The sequence below is a fragment of the Taudactylus pleione genome, unplaced genomic scaffold, assembly GCF_031769625.1.
Source record: "Taudactylus pleione unplaced genomic scaffold, aTauple2 ptg002426l, whole genome shotgun sequence".
In the NCBI taxonomy this organism is placed as follows: Eukaryota; Metazoa; Chordata; class Amphibia; order Anura; family Myobatrachidae; genus Taudactylus; species Taudactylus pleione.
Window position 1 is genome coordinate 34344 of NW_028286811.1, and position 12376 is coordinate 46719.

General features: G+C 42.6%; 1 long non-coding RNA gene across 1 annotated transcript in view; it reads right to left on the bottom strand.

Moving 5' to 3' along the window:
* Positions 1–459: 459 nt before the first annotated feature.
* LOC148431343 (uncharacterized) overlaps positions 460–12376 on the bottom strand; it is a 62474-nt gene continuing 50557 nt past the window's right edge. The window contains exons 2-3 of the long non-coding RNA XR_015877192.1: positions 8502–8630; positions 460–548 (exon numbers count right to left, since the gene is read on the bottom strand). This is a non-coding gene — a long non-coding RNA (uncharacterized LOC148431343). The remainder of the gene's footprint in view (positions 549–8501; positions 8631–12376) is intronic.

Sequence of the window (12376 nt, forward strand, 5' to 3'; positions counted from 1 at the left end):
ACACACACACAGCTCTGTCACTACACCTCCATCCTGTCCTGTATCTCTCTACTATTCCTGTACTGACCCCACACACACACAGCTCTGTCACTACATCTCTATCCTGTCCTGTATCTCTCTACTATTCCTGTACTGACCCCCGCCCCTACAATTTGGTAACAATACTTACGACTTTGCCCAAGAATATTGTGTTACCCGCAGCGAGTGTGCAGGTCACACCAATTAATTTGGCAATGAATGTACGAAAGGTGAAAAATTCTGCCAGGACAACTCCGCGCAAGGTGACCTTTATCTCCGGGATTCCAGAGCCTGTAACACATGATCATTGTCATTTATTCTCCCTGTATCCCCCTGGATGGGCTGGGGAATGGGACTCTGTTCTCCTCTATCTGTGTTCCTGAGTCTATAGGGTCACTAACCTGCAGCTTGGGGAGCAATGTATTTGGCAACTCCGGCTGATACAGTCATTAGTATTGTATGATACAGGACCCAGGAGAAGTATTGCAGATATCTGTATTGTTCCAGAGTGTCGTACATCCACAGATTGACTGCAAAGTGCAGGAAGGTACAGAGAGGGGGGAAGAAATGATTCAGACATGTTGTATACAGACATAGGACACTACACCCCCAACATGTCCTGACCGCTGTACATGACCATAAAACACAACTATTACACTGTATACAGACATAGGACACTACACCCCAACATGTCCTGACCGCTGTACATGACCATAATACACATCTATTACACCGTATACAGACATAGGACACTACACCCCCAACATGTCCTGACCGCTGTACATGACCATAATACACATCTATTACACTGTATACAGACATAGGACACTACACCCCCAACATGTCCTGACCGCTGTACATGATCATAATACACATCTATTACACTGTATACAGACATAGGACACTACACCCCCAACATGTCCTGACCGCTGTACATGACCATAATACACATCTATTACACCGTATACAGACATAGGACACTACACCCCCAACATGTCCTGACCGCTGTACATGACCATAATACACATCAATTACACCGTATACAGACATAGGACATTACACCCCAACATGTCCTGACCGCTGTACATGATCATAATACACATCTATTACACCGTATACAGACATAGGACACTACACCGCCAACATGTCCTGACCGCTGTACATGATCATAATACACATCTATTACACTGTATAGAGACATAGGACACTACACCCCCAACATGTCCTGACCGCTGTACATGACCATAATACACATCTATTACACTGTATACAGACATAGGACACTACACCCCCAACATGTCCTGACCACTGTACATGATCATAATACACATCTATTACACTGTATACAGACATAGGACACTACACCCCCAACATGTCCTGACCGCTGTACATGATCATAATACACATCTATTACACTGTATACAGACATAGGACACTACACCCCCAACATGTCCTGACCGCTGTACATGACCATAATACACATCTATTACACTGTATACAGACATAGGACACTACACCCCCAACATGTCCTGACCGCTGTACATGATCATAATACACATCTATTACACCGTATACAGACATAGGACACTACACCCCCAACATGTCCTGATCACTGTAATGATCATAATACACATCTATTACACTGTATACAGACATAGGACACTACACCCCCAACATGTCCTGACCACTGTACATGATCATAATACACATCTATTACACTGTATACAGACATAGGACACTACACCCCCAACATGTCCTGACCGCTGTACATGATCATAACACACATGTATTACACTGTATACAGACATAGGACACTACACCCCCAACATGTCCTGACCGCTGTACATGACCATAATACACATCTATTACACTGTATAGAGACATAGGACACTACACCCCCAACATGTCCTGACCACTGTACATGACCATAATACACATCTATTACACCGTATACAGAGTGGACATTACACCCCCAACATGTCCTGACCGCTGTACATGACCATAATACACATCTATTAGACAGTATACAGACATAGGACACTACGCCCCCAACATGACCTGACCACTGTACATGACCATAATACACATCTATTACACTGTATACAGACATAGGACACTGCACCCCCAACATGTCCTGACCACTGTACATGACCATAATACACATCTATTACACTGTATACAGACATAGGACACTACACCCCCAACATGACCTGACCGCTGTACATGACCATAATACACATCTATTACACTGTATACAGACATAGGACACTGCACCCCCAACATGTCCTGACCACTGTACATGACCATAATACACATCTATTACACTGTATACAGACATAGGACACTACACCCCCAACATGTCCAGACCGCTGTACATGATCATACTACATATCTATTACACTGTATACAGACATAGGACACTACACCCCCAACATGTCCTGACCGCTGTACATGATCATAATACACATCTATTACACTGTATACAGACATAGGACACTACACCCCCAACATGTCCTGACCGCTGTACATGACCATAATACACATCTATTACACTGTATACAGACATAGGACACTACACCCCCAACATGTCCTGACCGCTGTACATGATCATAATACACATCTATTACACCGTATACAGATGTAGGACAGTACACCCCCAACATGTTATGACCGCTGTACATGACCATAATACACATCTATTACACCGTATACAGACATAGGACACTACACCCCCAACATGTCCTGACTGCTGTACATGACCATAATATACATCTATTACACTCTATACAGACATAGGACACTACACCCCCAACATGTCCTTACCGCTGTACATGATCATAACACACATCTATTACACCGTATACAGACATAGGACACTACACCCCCAACATGTCCTGACCGCTGTACATGATCATAATACACATCTATTACACTGTATACAGACATAGGACACTACACCCCCAACATGTCCTGACCGCTGTACATGATCATAATACACATCTATTACACTGTATACAGATATAGGACACTACACCCCCAACATGTCCTGACCGCTGTACATGATCATAATACACATCTATTACACTGTATACAGACATAGGACACTACACCCCCAACATGTCCTGACCGCTGTACATGACCATAATACACATCTATTACACTGTATACAGACATAGGACACTACACCCCCAACATGTCCTGACCGCTGTACATGATCATAATACACATCTATTACACTGTATACAGATATAGGACACTACACCCCCAACATGACCTGACCACTGTACATGATCATATTACACATCTATTACACTCTATACAGACATAGGACACTACACCCCCAACATGTCCTGACCGCTGTACATGATCATATTACACATCTATTACACTCTATACAGACATAGGACACTACACCCCCAACATGACCTGACCACTGTACATGATCATAATACACATCTATTACACTGTATACAGACATAGGACACTACACCCCCAACATGACCTGACCGCTGTACATGACCATAACACACAACTATTACAGCATATACAGACATAGGACACTACACCCCCAACATGTTATGACCGCTGTACATGACCATAATACACATCTATTACACTGTATACAGACATAGGACACTACACCCCCAACATGTCCTGAGCACTGTACATGACCATAATACCGATCTATTACACCGTATAAAGACATAGGACACTACACCCCCAACATGTCCTGACCGCTGTACATGACCATAATACACATCTATTACACCATATACAGACATAGGACACTACACCTATACCATGTCCTGACCACTGTACATGACCATAATACACATCTATTACACTGTATACAGACATAGGACACTACACCCCGAACATGACCTGACCGCTGTACAAGACCATAATACACATCTATTACACTGTATACAGACATAGGACACTACACCCCCAACATGTCCTGACCGCTGTACATGATCATAATACACATCTATTACACTGTATACAGACATAGGACACTACACCCCCAACATGACCTGACCGCTGTACATGATCATAATACATCTATTACACTGTATACAGACATAGGACACTACACCCCCAACATGACCTGACCACTGTACATGATCATAATACATCTATTACACTGTATACAGACATAGGACACTACACCCCCAACATGACCTGACCGCTGTACATGACCATAATACACATCTATTACACCATATACAGACATAGGACACTACACCCCCAACATGACCTGACCGCTGTACATGACCATAATACACATCTATTACACCATATACAGACATAGGACACTACACCCCCAACATGACCTGACCGCTGTACATGACCATAATACACATCTATTACACTGTATACAGACATAGGACACTACACCCCCAACATGACCTGACCGCTGTACATGACCATAATACACATCTATTACACCATATACAGACATAGGACACTACACCCCCAACATGACCTGACCGCTGTACATGACCATAATACACATCTATTACACTGTATACAGACATAGGACACTACACCCCCAACATGTCCTGACCGCTGTACATGATCATAATACACATCTATTACACTGTTTACAGACATAGGACACTACACCCCCAACATGTCCTGACCGCTGTACATGACCATAATACACATCTATTACACTGTATACAGATATAGGACACTACACCCCCAACATGTCCTGACCGCTGTACATGACCATAATACACATCTATTACACTGTATACAGACATAGGACACTACACCCCCAACATGTCCTGACCGCTGTACATGATCATAACACACATCTATTACACTGTATACAGACATAGGACACTACATCCCCAACATGTCCTGACCGCTGTACATGATCATAATACACATCTATTACACTGTATACAAACATAGGACACTACACCCCCAACATGACCTGACCGCTGTACATGTACATGACCATAATACACATCTATTACACTGTATACAGACATAGGACACTACACCCCCAACATGACCTGACCGCTGTACATGATCATACTACACATCTATTACACTGTATACAAACATAGGACACTACACCCCCAACATGACCTGACCGCTGTACATGTACATGACCATAATACACATCTATTACACTGTATACAGACATAGGACACTACACCCCCAACATGACCTGACCGCTGTACATGATCATAATACACATCTATTACACTGTATACAGACATAGGACACTACACCCCCAACATATCCTGACCACTGCACATGATCATAATACACATCTATTACATCGTATACAGACATAGGACACTACACCCCCAACATGTCCTGACCGCTGTACATGATCATAATACACATCTATTACACTGTATACAAACATAGGACACTACACCCCCAACATGACCTGACCGCTGTACATGTACATGACCATAATACACATCTATTACACTGTATACAGACATAGGACACTACACCCCCAACATGACCTGACCGCTGTACATGATCATACTACACATCTATTACACTGTATACAAACATAGGACACTACACCCCCAACATGACCTGACCGCTGTACATGTACATGACCATAATACACATCTATTACACTGTATACAGACATAGGACACTACACCCCCAACATGTCCTGACCGCTGTACATGATCATAATACACATCTATTACACCGTATACAGACATAGGACACTACACCCCCAAAATGACCTGACCGCTGTACATGATCATAATACACATCTATTAGACTGTATACAAACATAGGACACTACACCCCCAACATGACCTGACCGCTGTACATGTACATGACCATAATACACATCTATTACACTGTATACAGACATAGGACACTACACCCCCAACATGACCTGACCGCTGTACATGTACATGACCATAATACACATCTATTACACTGTATACAGACATAGGACACTACACCCCCAACATGTCCTGACGACTGTACATGACCATAATACACTTCTATTACACTGTATACAGACATAGGAAACTACACCCCCAACATGTCCTGACCGCTGTACATGATCATAACACACATGTATTACACTGTATACAGACATAGGACACTACACCCCCAACATGTCCTGACCGCTGTACATGACCATAATACACATCTATTACACCGTATACAGACATAGGACACTACACCCCCAACATGACCTGACCGCTGTACATGATCATAATACACATATATTACACTGTATACAGACATAGGGCACTACACCCCCAACATGTCCTGACCACTGTACATGACCATAATACACATCTATTACACTGTATACAGACATAGGACACTACACCCCCAACATGTCCTGACCGCTGTACATGACCATAATATTCATCTATTACACCGTATACAGACATAGGACACTACACCCCCAACATGTCCTGACCGCTGTACATGACCATAATACACATCTATTACACTGTATACAGAGATAGGACACTACACCCCCAACATGTCCTGACGACTGTACATGACCATAATACACTTCTATTACACTATATACAGACATAGGACACTACACCCCCAACATGTCCTGACCGCTGTACATGACCATAATACACATCTATTACACTGTATACAGACATAGGACACTACACCCCCAACATGTCCTGACGACTGTACATGACCATAATACACTTCTATTACACTATATACAGACATAGGACACTACACCCCCAACATGACCTGATCACTGTAATGATCATAATACACATCTATTACACTATATACAGACATAGGACACTACACCCCCAACATGTCCTGATCACTGTAATGATCATAATACACATCTATTACACTGTATACAGACATAGGACACTACACCCCCAACATGTCCTGACCGCTGTACATGATCATACTACACATCTATTACACTGTATACAAACATAGGACACTACATCCCCAACATGTCCTGACCGCTGTACATGACCATAATACACATCTATTACACCGTATACAGACATAGGACACTACACCCCCAACATGTCCTGACCGCTGTACATGATCATAATACACATCTATTACACTGTATACAGACATAGGACACTACATCCCCAACATGTCCTGACCGCTGTACATGATCATAATACACATCTATTACACCGTATACAGACATAGGACACTACACCCCCAACATGTCCTGACCGCTGTACATGATCATAATACACATCTATTACACTGTATACAGACATAGGACACTACACCCCCAACATGTCCTGACCGCTGTACATGACCATAATACACATCTATTACACCGTATACAGACATAGGACACCACACCCCCAACATGTCCTGACCGCTGTACATGACCATAATACACATCTATTACACTGTATACAGACATAGGACACTACACCCCCAACATGTCCTGACCGCTGTACATGACCATAATACACGTCTATTACACCATATACAGACATAGGACACTACACCCCCAACATGTCCTGACCGCTGTACATGATCATAATACACGTCTATTACACCGTATACAGACATAGGACACTACACCCCCAACATGTCCTGACCGCTGTACATGATCATAATACACATCTATTACACTGTATACAGACATAGGACACTACACCCCCAACATGTCCTGACCGCTGTACATGACCATAATACACATCTATTACACTGTATACAGACATAGGACACTACACCCCCAACATGTCCTGACTGCTGTACATGATCATAATACACGTCTATTACACCATATACAGACATAGGACACTACACCCCCAACATGTCCTGACCGCTGTACATGATCATAATACACGTCTATTACACCGTATACACAGACATAGGACACTACACCCCCAACATGTCCTGACCGCTGTACATGATCATAATACACATCTATTACACTGTATACAGACATAGGACACTACACCCCCAACATGTCCTGACCGCTGTACATGACCATAATACACATCTATTACACTGTATACACAGACATAGGACACTACACCCCCAACATGTCCTGACCGCTGTACATGACCATAATACACATCTATTACACCGTATACAGACATAGGACACTACACCCCCAACATGTCCTGACCGCTGTACATGACCATAATACACATCTATTACACCGTATACAGACATAGGACACTACACCCCCAACATGTCCTGACCGCTGTACATGACCATAATACACATCTATTACACCATATACAGACATAGGACACTACACCCCCAACATGTCCTGACCGCTGTACATGATCATAATACACGTCTATTACACCGTATACAGACATAGGACACTACATCCCCAACATGACCCATCATAATACACAACAGGTCGGAGTTTTAATATGACTTTTTGTTCATGTACAGTGTTCAGGTCATGTTGGGGGTGTAGTGTCCCATGTCTGTATCGAGTATATGATTATGAGAGGTAGGTGCTTTCTATTATATATAAAAGTTTTGGTAACACTCACGTCTCTGCAACTTGGCGATAGTCACATCCAGTCCAAAGCTGATTGTTGCCATTGTAATCCCCAGCAAAAACAGGAAAATCCAGTCTTCCCCAAACCGTAGTAGTGTGTACCGCAACATCCGACCCACAGCTGTGATACATAATAATAATACTGAGTATACACTGATAATGGTCACACCGCTCTGTATAATAATACTGAGTATATACTGATAATGGTCACACTGCTCTGTATAATAATACTGAGTATATACTGATAATGGTTACACTGCTCTGTATAATAATACTGAGTATACACTGATAATGGTCACACCGCTCTGTATAATAATACTGAGTATACACTGATAATGGTCACACCGCTCTGTATAATAATACTGAGTATACACTGATAATGATCACACTGCTCTGTATAATAATACTGAGTATACGCTGATAATGGTCACACCGCTCTGTATAATAATACTGAGTATACACTGATAATGATCACACTGCTCTGTATAATAATACTGAGTATACACTGATAATGGTCACACTGCTCTGTATAATAATACTGAGTATATACTGATAATGGTCACACCGCTCTGTATAATAATACTGAGTATACACTGAAAATGGTCACACCCTCTGTATAATAATACTGAGTATACACTGATAATGGTCACACCGCTCTGTATAATAATACTGAGTATACACTGATAATGGTCACACTGCTCTGTATAATAATACTGAGTATATACTGATAATGATCACACTGCTCTGTATAATAATACTGAGTATACACTGATAATGGCCACACTGCTCTGTATAATAATACTGAGTATATACTGATAATGGTCACACCGCTCTGTATAATAATACTGAGTATACACTGATAATGGTCACACCGCTCTGTATAATAATACTGTGTATACACTGATAATGGTCACACCGCTCTGTATAATAATACTGAGTATACACTGATAATGGTCACACCGCTCTGTATAATAATACTGAGTATACACTGATAATGGTCACACTGCTCTGTATAATAATACTGAGTATACACTGATAATGGTCACACCGCTCTGTATAATAATACTGAGTATACACAGATAATGGTCACACCGCTCTGTATAATACTGAGTATACACTGATATATACACTGATAATGGTCACACCGCTCTGTATAATAATACTGAGTATACACTGATAATGGTCACACCGCTCTGTATAATAATACTGAGTATACACTGATAATGGTCACACCGCTCTGTATAATAATACTGAGTATACACTGATAATGGTCACACCGCTCTGTATAATAATACTGAGTATACACTGATAATGGTCACACTGCTCTGTATAATAATACTGAGTATACACTGATAATGGTCACACTGCTCTGTATAATAATACTGAGTATACACTGATAATGGTCACACCGCTCTGTATAACAATACTGAGTATACACTGATAATGGTAACACTGCACTGTATAATAATACTGAGTATACACTGATAATGATCACACTGCTCTGTATAATAATACTGAGTATACACTGATAATGGTCACACCGCTCTGTATAATAATACTGAGTATACACTGATAATGGTAACACCGCTCTGTATAATAATACTGAGTATACACTGATAATGGTCACACCGCTCTGTATAATTACTGAGTATACACTGATATGGTCACACTGCTCTATATAATAATTATAGATGAGCGGGTTCAGGGTCTCATTCAGACCCGCTCGCGAGCACTGTGCGCTCGCAAGCGGGTCTATGTTACCAAAATGCGCTTGCGCACGACGGAGGTGCCTCTGTCGTGCGCATGCGCGAGACCTGAATAACGACGGGGTAGCCGTCGTTATGGGTTTCGCACCAAAGGGGCCGTGCTGTCGATTGTGAGTGACAGCACGCCCCCTTTGGTGGGCGTGCCGGGGGCGTGGCTGCCCAGACGGAGGCGTTCCCATGGGAACGCCTACCGTGTGGGTCTGGCCCCACTGACATCACTAGTGATGTCAGTGGGACTGTTTCTGGCTCTGATAGAGCCAAAAGCACTACGGGCTTGCGGCAGATGAGACCCTACCGCAAGGGTCTCGTCGCAATACAGATGGTCACGATGGTCTTGACCATCGCGACCATCAGTGCCGGATTGAGGGCCACATGGGCCTGGAGCTGAAAATGAACAAGGGCCTATTATGAGAAGCAGAGGAGGTGTGACCAGTGCTGTGTAGGTGTGGCCAGTGCCATGTGGGCATGTACACCGCTATACTCTCAGCCCCAATGTCTCCCTAAATATGTAAAAGAAAAAAATGCTTCATTTTGTGAGGTAAATAGAAATACAATTTTACTACTTAATATTTACAGCTGAGCGTGTAGAGAGTAGATGGCCAGTCAATATCGTGTTGTCATGACAATGGGCCTATTTTTGTGTGGAGGCCTGGAGCTGTAGCTCCATCCGCCCCATTGTTAATCTGGCCCTGGCGACCATCTTTTTGGCCGCTCGCATAAGCTGTGGGTGGTGACCCACAGCTATGCGAGCGGCCAGGAGGCCGCTTCAATTTTAGGTAGGGTAATGGTAGCGCTCTGGTCAGAGCGTCCGGCTCTGAATCAGGCCCTCAGTTCTCAGAGAAACCGGACCCACCAGAACTTGCAGATTCGAGGCAAAAACCGAGTCTGGCTCGGGTTTTCCCACCTGACTCAGATCTCAAAACGTCATCCTCCCACTGTCGGATTCGCGCGGGTTTCGGATTATATAAAAGTCCCCACGATCGGCGCCATTTTCACTCTGGCTGTGGAGAGTGTAGTGAATGGATGTGCTGTGTCCATCAAAGAACTAATGTATCTGTCCAGGGCAGGGGCTACTGTGTCCATCCAAGGGTGCCCAGTGTATAAACAAATACAAGTTAATAATAACATAATTAAATAATAAATAAAAAAATAAATTTGTGCTGTACCCCAGTGTACTATATTATTAATTTTTACCGTGACGCTGCCTGTCAGACCGCAGTGTAATATTTACTTATGGTTTGTGACACTGTAAGTGGTAGCACAGTGTATAATAAATATTGTGACACTGTAAGTGGAAAACGCAGTGTATTCGTATTGTCACACTGTAAGTGGAAACGCAGTATATTTGTATTGTCACACTGTAAGTGGAAACGCAGTGTATTCGTAAAAAATATTGTCACATTGTTAGTGGAAACGCAGTGTATTCGTATTGTCACACTGTAAGTGGAAACACAGTGTATTCGTATTGTCACACTGTAAGTGGCAACGCAGTGTATTCATATTGTCACACTAAGTGGAAACACAGTGTGTTCGCATTGTAAAACTGTAAGTGGAAACGCAGTGTATTCATATTGTCACAGTAAGTGGAAACGGAGTGTATTCGTATTGTCACACTGTAAGTTGAAACGCAGTGTATTCATATTGTCACACTGTAAGTGGAAACGCAGTGTATTCGTATTGTCACACTGTAAGTGGAAATGCAGTGTATTCGTATTGTCACACTGTAAGTGGAAACGCAGTGTATTCGTATTGTGACACTGTAAGTGGAAACGCAGTGTATTCATATTGTCACACTGTAAGTGGAAACGCAGTGTATTTGTATTGTCACACTGTAAGTGGAAACGCAGTGTATTTGTAAAAAATATTGTGACACTGTTAGTGGAAAACGCAGTGTGGGCCTGATTCAGCAAGGAACGCACAGGAGAGAACCCACGCACTCGGCCAATGTTTCAGCTCTGCACATGCATTGCAGAGCGCATTCACAAACTAGCTATTGCGATGGGCACTGCGTCACCCAGAGCACAGTGATTGTCACACTGTAAGTGGAAACGCAGTGTATTCGTATTGTCACACTGTAAGAGGAAACGCAGTGTATTCATAT